Here is a 9680-nt window from a genome sequence, read left to right on the forward strand (position 1 = left end):
TTTAACTTCACTTCATGTTTGTCTGTCTGTCTGTCTGCTACAAATCTTGTAATCGAAATTTAACACACTTATACTTATCCTATCGATCTGAAATTTCGCACACTTGTGTAACGTTGGAGACAATGCATGAATCAAATGTAGAAATAACTGATTTTATAAACGAAAAAAAATTTATTTCCATTATTAAAAAAATTTTTTGTCAGCTACAAATCTTATAACTGATGTTTGACACACTTTTATCTGTCTAATTGATCTGAAATTTTGCACACTTGTGTGAAGTCAGAGGCAATGCATGAATCAATTAACAGGATGAATAATTTTGGAAAAAGTATATATTTAAAAAAATTTTATATATTAAAAATAATTTAAAATTTGATTTTGTTTAATTCTAAAATTTAATGAGAAATTCATTGTACGTCTGTAAGATTGGGGACACTGGATTCTTTGGAAGTGTTGTCTTTAAAAGTAATTTTTAAACGTATATTATTGAACTCTAGCTCATTTCTACTTAGATGAGTGATAGTGCATGAGAACAGCGTTATGGTGTAGTCTCATTGGTGTGTGTATGGCCTATTGGTTACGGTTGGAGCAGGAGTGGAGTGCCAGGGTCGGAGCAGTAAATTGTTGGTTTGATCTCAGCTGCCTGCGACAGTTTTGGTCAAATTGGCTAGATTGCCGGGCGGATAAGCACAGCATCATTGCTGGAGAGCGTTTTCCGATAAATTCGTTCGATGTTGAATAGAATTCGATTCGATCTACCAGATATAGACACGAGAATTTTTTCTGCATCAATTTATTAGATGCAAATGTTGCTTCATCTCAGTATTAGAACAAAACGCGTTTTATCATGACCTTACTATTCAATGTGTGAAAGTGTCATAAAAAGTTTTTCTAAAGGTTACGATTCATGGTATATCTTCCAACGTGATTTTATCATTTTGTCTGTGATTTCATCATTATTGAGATTTGTAAATGAGAAAAACTTATTTTCTGCATATTTTGTTTGAATTACATCGATTATTTTGGATTTTTTGGAAATTGTACCAAAAATAGAGGGAAAGTAAACAATGTGACTGGCATCACCGAGGCCCGGCCCAAATTTCGTTGTTGCTGCCAGTTAGCTGGTGTCAGGTACATTTTAGTTGGGAAGTTACAGTTCTGTGGTTGATGACTTTGATTTCATATAGGCTACCTCGTTAACAAGTTGTTCGCCTCTTAACCTAGTTGCCGTCTATATAACACAAGTTTTTACGTCTTTGTCGAAATCTACTGAACAAAGGTGAGTTAGATATCCTTACTAAGAGGAAGAAAAACAGACCTAGCTACCTATTTCATTATTAGCCAGCTATAACATTCATATTCTGCTGGCTTGTGCGGCTAGGATTGTGCTGACTGCTGATGACTGATGAGATCCACCTAAATTAGTGTTTAGCCTTCTATTTGTATACCCTGTTACCGTAAAATGGGGTAACTTAGACCGGCGGGGTAACTTAGACCACTCTTTGTTTTTTTAACAAAAACCCCCACAACTCAAAAACTATTTGACATAGAAAAACTTTGTCAATGGGCATTAAAGGCCTAATACTGAGACCACATAACACAATAGAAAGATTTAAAAAGTTTGCATATCTAATAGGTTAAAAAATTAAAAATGTGACCCATGAAAAGAAGCTATTATTTAAAGCCTGTCAGAGTACCCCCTCCAATTTTTTTATTTTTTGGTTAAATAACTCCAGGTTTTGATGCATTGAGTTGAACTCTTCTAGTTACATAAGCTATGCAAATGACAAATTTTAGGAAAGTGTCATAGTTTGCAAATGGGGGGTGCCACCCTCAAATGGGGTAACTTAGACCACCTAATGTCAGCCCTGACAGCCTGACAGGGTAACATAGACCGGCTTGGAAGTTATATAAAATTACCATATATAACATATTTTATGTTTGACAGCCTATTTATGTTTTTTCTTTAGGTTTCAGACTCTACAAAGTCTTATTCTTATATATGGTAATTTCACTTAATTTCCAGGCCGGCCTATGTTAACCCTGTCAGGGCTGCCATTAGGTGGTCAGAGTTCTCCCGTTTGGGGGAACTTAGACCACCTGGGGGGCGGGAACCCCCATTTGCAAACTATGACACTTTCCTCAAGTTTGTCATTTGCATATGTAACTAGAAAAGTTCTACTACAATGCACCAAAACCTGGAGTTATTTGGAGTTATTTTACCAAAAAATATAATTGATTTTACCACCCGGTCTAAGTTACCCCAAGATCTGGGGTAACAAAGACCATCACTTTTTTTGAAATTACATAAAGACTATGAGAGGCAGGAACCAGCAATTTATGGTGAGTGAAGCTAGCGTATAGACCTGTATTTTGCATGTTTTAATTCAAGTTTAATTTAGCTAGTAAAAAAATGGCATCATTTATAAAAAAAGTGGTCTAAGTTACCCCATTTTACGGTATTTAATAAGTGTCAATGCATAATGCTGTCAGTTTCATAGTTTTTTATCATCTGTCTATTGCCACAAATAGGATTCTTATGAGTTATGCCGGCATACCCTACCTGCAAACCAAACTGTTGATATTTTTTTTCTGAAAAAAGGTAACCTGGCACTCACTCAGCATAGTGGCAAAGCAGAGAGTTTTTTAGATTCTCCCTCAAGTTCATTTTTGAGTCCCATAAGTAGACCAGTAAAGTATCCTGGATACCAGCCATATCATACATAAGAAATTGGTTTAAATCTTAGGTAAATGAGGAAGTTAAAAATGAACTGATTCAAAAAAATCTCTGGTTTGTCACTTAGTCACTATGACCTGGCAATTGCCAATTGGCATTGCCTGAAAACTGAGAGAAATTAGGAAAGGGCCATAGGAATGGGTAAAATTGGCCAAATTTGCAGTTGTTTATTCTCTAATTCACTGGTCACAGACTCATAGGTGGCTTTTTCCCATTTTCCAGTTAAGGGGAGCGTCATGGTCAAAATCGAAAATTTTGACTTTTTCGGTTTTATACTCATTTTAAAGCTTACATTCTGCCGCATATAAGTTATAACAGTACCAAAACCATCTCTGTACATTGATTTATGCGTTCACGGCAGATCTCGAAAGGGTTAGGGGTGGTGGAGTTCCTTAACATTTAATATAGGCCTAAATTACCGGTAGCACACTTAAATAGCTAGTCTGAACATGCTGTGCTTCAGTTATCCGCCTGCAGTCATATGGGATGGCTCTCATGCCGTCGTTTGCACCATCCTTGACAGAAATTGAGCTCCAATATCTTGTAGGTAGTCTTGCAACCTTGCACCCTTGAATGACTTTTTCGAGGCACGTGCGACTTTGTCGGGCCCTACTGAAAAGTTAATTTATTGTCACTGCAAACCTATCTCCTCCTAGAGTTTTGAAGCTACATCAATGAGACAAACACCATTCGATTTGAAAAAAAAAAGATCTACAAAAGTGTGTATGCGTTTTTCTAATTTCGTTATAGTTTAGATTTTATTCTGCAAAAAGGGGGGAGGCGGTGGGTAAAATAGAAAAATTTCTGAAAATTTTTCAAAAAATGCTCCCACACCCACAAAAATTAAAAATTCAAAAAAACCTATACACAATATTGTAGATGTGGTCTTTACGCATCAAATGATACGTGTCTCGATGTTGTAGCTTGAAAATCCCAGGAGGAGATAGGTTTTCTAAAGTGCCCCTTTTTGGTCGTTTTCTAAGAATTTCACGTTTTCTTTCAATTTTGTCAAAAAATTGACACCAATAAAACCTGTTTTATTTTAGGGTTTACACATGTGTACCAAATTTCAGATTGATCCCTCTGTAAATTACTGAGATAAATTTTAGGCGAGATGCTCCCCTTAAGTCAGCCTCACTCCACTACTCCAGGCACTCCTCAGATAGGTTTAGGTATGATCTTCCTAATCAATGGGCTACCTATTTATGATAACTAAACACATTAACAAGGTAGACTAGGTAGTTATGAAATAATAAGATGTCACAAAAATTAACCTTAAACTGACCTTATCTTTATGAAGGAAAACATTTTATAACCCAGCTCCATCATTGGTTTGATGCACGGATGCTGTCATGTCAGAGTCAGAGTGGTCAGACTGCATTTACATGTGCTCAGCTTACAGTAAACTGAGTAAAGACAAATGTTATTGTTGCCATTTGACTGTTATAGGATAAAACTGGAGATTTGGGGTAACATGTGCATGGACTTAGTAAATAAATTTGTGCCTCATAAAGTGCTTTTCATGGCAGAGATATGGAATTCAAGGCTTGAAGAAATGGAATCATGGCTGGCAAATCCATAAAAGCATGGCTCAAGAAAAACAGTCTCAGCTCGCCACGTAGATATATTCCATACCTGTGGCGGCAGAATTGTTTCGAGCCTCACTCTACTTTGCCGCTCTCTCAATAGTCTGGCTGCCAGATAGCTGCCAAGTTATATCTGTTGAGTTATAACTTATAAGTGTTGTTGTTGTTGTGGTTCTCCAGGCTTATTTTTATAAGAGACTCCCTTGCACAAATACAACACCACTGACAGGGGGTTGCTCCAGAGCTGTAGGGCCAAGGTTATGTGTGGTGGTGTTGTCTGAGATCCTGCCAAAGCAGACATTCCAGGAGAATGTGAGTGATTGTGTGGGGAGCTCTTGAGCAGGTGTCTGTGTCTGCTTGGCCGATTCTGTTTGCCTATGTTCGTAGTGAAGGGTGGTGGCTGCAGCGCAGCCTGGCTAGGTGTACTCTCTCCAGTCTAGAGAGCTGGGTTTCTGTGCTGCTTATGTCAGGTGGTGGATGTCCAAGGACTTTGTTGTTGCTGGCCAGCTCCAGCATTCTAAGTGTCATAATTGTATGTGTTTTTTTTTTGTGCTGGTGTTGCCTTGGGGTGGGGGTACTATGTTAGTATGTTGGTGTAGTATCTGTGTGTGGTTTCCACTATTTGTCTGTGTGTAGGTGGGTGGTCATGTAGGTAGTGGCATGGGTGATGGGTGTTCTGTGTTGTTCATGGCTGCGGCTATGAACTGTGTTCCTCTCATGTCGAGGTGTGCTTTTATGGGAAGTATTTTTGTTTCGGTGTGAAGGTGTTTGATAGGTGTGTTTTGTGTGCAGCCTGTGACTATCCTGTGTGCCTTGTTTTGTAGTGTTTGGAGTTTCTGTAGTTGGTGTTGGATAGTGCGGGCGCCCAGGCGGGGCTGGCATAAGCCAGCTCTGTTCTGATGAACTGTTTGTATGTGGATGCTAGTGTTTCTTTGTCTTTGTCAAATTTGGTACCACCTAGGGCCCTAAGTGAGTTAAAACTGTAGCAGTGTGTGGAGAGTAAGGGATATACTATCAAAGTTGTTAGCATTTTCTTATTAAAAATTACCTGGCGACTGATCTTGAAAATGACTGGCGACGCTTTCGGCTAGAAATCCATATATTGGCAACACTGCTTGCACCCTCTAAACCCTGGGTTTGACAAACCTAGAAAGTAAACAATCATTTTATAATCAAAGTCAGATGATAAAATCTCAATTGACAAATAAATGACATAGCATTACAAAAGAAGATGACAAAATTGGCATATCTGTTAACAATCTCAAGATGGGGAAACAGTATGCAATTCTAGGATATTAGTATTAGATGGCCGAATTTTCTTTTTATAAGTGTACAATTAAAGACCAGAAAATGCATTAAAAATTTCAAGGTGTCCAAGTTCCAACAATTCTTCAGACAACTTGAGTAGATTAAAAGGCAGTTTTAGCAAGTAACAATAATATATTAACATTTCAAATATAACAACATTCAATTTAGGTCAAAAGAAGCATTGAATAGTGAAATTTTGGTAGACATAATAACAGAATATACAGAAATAGAATACAACACCATAATTCCAAACCAGAAAGTCCCTCTGCAAATAATCTCAAAGTTTAGACAAATCTGGTAAGTTGGAAATAGGTAGCTTGGGTCCAGTTCAAAATGATGAGGGTTCCACCTTCCATCAATGGTTGGTTAATGTTGTGCATTTCTGAGTCTGCATTATGACATTGCTGGTGAGTTTCTCCAGTGCAGTGTAATTGCAATACTGTTGCTTGTGTATATATATGTATTATTATAAATTAAAGATTTCCTTGTATATATTTATAATGTGTACACTTCTAGGCTTAAGCTTTACGTAGATGAACAGGTTATTATGTGTTATGGCTTGAAATCTTTCCCCCAAAATTTATATTTCTCTTTTTTTATTTGGGTTTTGAGGCTCAATTATCAAGCCTCCACATATCAATATCATCTGCCTCTCTGCTACTTGTGCCATACATAGCATTATAAAAAATGTGATACTCAAGACAATAAAAATTGACTAAAATTTTTTAAATTTGGCATTAGCAATATCTGTAAAATTAAGATTTTTGATTTTTGACTCGATGATGTTTAATTATATTGAAATTCCTTTATATTTGCATGTTAAACTCATCATAATGTCTAATATTCTGAGCATAGTGACCACATTTAAGAAATTCATCTGCTGCTATTTTCTCCCTTAATGTGCAAATTAAAAAAAAATGCATTGAGTTGAAGCCATTCAAAGTTGAATATTGTTTTTTTGGGAGGACACACTGTATTGGTGCAATTAATAGAATATTAGTTAATGGCCAGCCCAACTTGGTGAGTTAGCATAAGGAGGTTAACGTGCACAAATGCAATTAGTAGTTCAAGTTAAGGCTCGAAAGCCGGCAATACTGCCTAAGTAATGCGTCAAAGACGACTTTTAATTGTTGGGTCAAGCCAAAGGGGTGAAGTTGCATGCATTAAATGCCAAAAGGGCCCATGTCATGCATTAATTCAAGTTAATAAGTAAGAGATAGGACGATAATTGCACTCCTAAGTTGATATAGAAAGCAACAGTCTGGTGATTCCACCACAATGTGGAATTAATTTGTCATAACCTTGAAAATATTTATAAATTTCTGCATAATTATATATATTTTTGCCAATTAAGTGATAGACTTTTCACAAATGTAGAAGAAATATTTAAGATTATAGCTACACATGCTGGTTCAATACAACCACCAAGTTTGCAGGCTTTACAGCCATGGCATATACATAATGCTTGACTGAGCCCCTGAATGTGACTTGATGGAACAGGTGATTGAGCCTGAGTACTCCTCAGTCATTTTTCTATGAAACCCACCCAACATGTAGAAATATTACTTTTATTGCAATATGTTTAATACACCTGTACTAGTTCCCTTATTCACACCCTAAATTTACATATATAAATTAAAGTTATGGCATTTAACCCTTAAGCAACCACCCTTCTTGACAGTGCAAAATACCACATTGCATACATATAACATTACTGAGATTTATTCATTGAAGAAAATTGGCAGGTGATATATTTGTCCACCTGGACATGGCGCAGCCTGAAATCGGAGGCAATACATTTGTCTGATTGGACAAATGAGCTTCATAAACAAAAAATACAATTTTTAAAGGTGACATATATTTAGAGCTGGGTGCAAAAGGGTTCAGTGCAAAAATATTTTAGTTATGAACATCTGTAACATCTATAGTAAGAGAATCGGGCCAATTTCTTGTTAAGGTTGATTACCTACAGCAATTTTATTTTACATACAAGTAAGTCATCATCGAGAGGAAATTTCCATCACCTGATTTGACTGAGAAAATCCTAAGAAAATATTACAGAAAAATTAGGTGATTATTGTGATGGCAATTGACATTTCATCGCGTTCTTACTAAAAAAAAATTTCAGTGCTGAATGCCCATAGATTTGTCAACAGACTTTATTGACGTGCATTGATTAATTACCAAATACAGTGTGCATTGCACCAGCGCATAATGTTGAGCAAAAACTGTGTGAGAACTGAGAAGTGTCTGATCTACGTTTATACTGTTCTGCGTGAGTAACCTCAGCACAGCCAAGTTCAAAAATGTTTATATTTGTGTGAAAAAATGTTAAGAGATTTCTTATTAAGTCCCAAACTTCTTTGATCAGCTTGCTTGCTATCAGCATGATCTTAGTTAGATTGAATTGTCCTAGTGAGTGAAACTATTGCTCACTTAATATTCTAGACCATAATTTGTAGATTCGGCTAACGTGATGGTGAAAGTTTCTGCATTCTGTATGGCATGCAAGACGCGACTGTTTTACCAAATTTCGAAGATTCTCGACACTGAATACGATGACGCCAAAGCTTCGTGCTCAGACTCCTAATGCCTTCACGGTCGTAATATTAACCCTTTCATTTACTTTTGACAAATATGGTATTTGCATTATTTCGTGCGTGGTCAAAACTCGAGTTGTTTGCATGTGTGGTCGTTGACGTGGGGAACAAGAAGATGTTGCGTGTTCAGACTTTACTTTGCATGACATGCAATCAACATTGCTCGCTTTTAATTCGATGTTTCTCACTGGGAACTATCGCAGCGTTATTGCAATCATTTAGGCAAGCGCTTTGTGCCTAAACGTTTATTATCTTATTTCAATTTTAATTCGCGAAAACTGACGCTGATCCATGTAATAAATCTATCGGTTGTTAAGTGCATACTTTCAATCACTAACGATTTTGCCTCACCTACACCTCGTTTTTTCTTTCAATTTTTTTTAATATATTCCCCTCGACCCTCATGACATGTTCTGAAGTAGCGCACTAATACGTTTAGTTTCGTTGACGGAGCTTCGATCTTGGATTCAATTCACGCTGATCGTTCAGTAAAAATTTTCTTCGATTTAATTGTTTGAATTTTGAAGTATAGATTCCATTTCAGTTGCATAATTCGCCATTTTTAAATGGAACTGGGACTTTCTAGCAACTTATTTAATCCATAACCGTATTTTGTTTGGATACTTGGAAAAATGAACATTTTAGAGCATTTTCACACTTGTGTTTTTTTCGTTACTGTCGAAATTTCAGGGTGCGCAACTTCAAGAAAGTTTGTTTATGCAATCGAACTTGGTAAAAATCCATCGCAATATGCCGCCGAGGATAGGGACCGATGCATGCAATACAGAGAACTGTTGCATGAGCGCCAATAACCTTGTGACCTGCAGCCGACTTTCCTAACCGCAGATATGATTTCAATGACACGCTGCGACTGCGTTGATTCAGTTGCCAATACTGCTAGTGTTGTTGATTGTCTCTTAACAGTATCTGGGATGTCGGGTGTCATTGCTGTAACACGGTACCTTGTGACTTGGTTTTATTGTCTACATTCTAATATGAATGCGTCTAGACTGAACGCGATTGAGGTACTCTCGCAAGTTGAAAACCGGCTCATTTCGTCATTGTGTTAGGTCAAACTAAGTAAAGTTTATATCATATCAAATTTGCTGTGTGAACATGTGTGTTCACGTCAACCTTGCGTACAATTTCAGTGAACCTAATAGAATGGATGATTGTGTCTAGGTAACGAGCGTTAACGCAATGTTAGCAACCGGTGCCGGCTTTCTAGGTCATCTACCTCAACTTGTGATGGCTGTCAGCCACTGATGCATGCCTCTGAGCCACTCGCCTTTGACGTTGTGCTTGCTCCGTGCAGCGCTTTTTGTTGTAGAACTCCAGTGAATAGGCGGCATTTGTCGTTGGGTTTCCTTACTTCCTCGCCGTACGGAAGACAAATGAAAGTTGGTGGATGCGTTGCATCGTTGCGCCGACGCCTCAGTCGCCGAAATT

Source organism: Hyalella azteca, unplaced genomic scaffold (genome assembly GCF_000764305.2).
Source record: "Hyalella azteca isolate HAZT.00-mixed unplaced genomic scaffold, Hazt_2.0.2 contig13331, whole genome shotgun sequence".
Lineage (NCBI taxonomy): Eukaryota > Metazoa > Arthropoda > Malacostraca > Amphipoda > Hyalellidae > Hyalella > Hyalella azteca.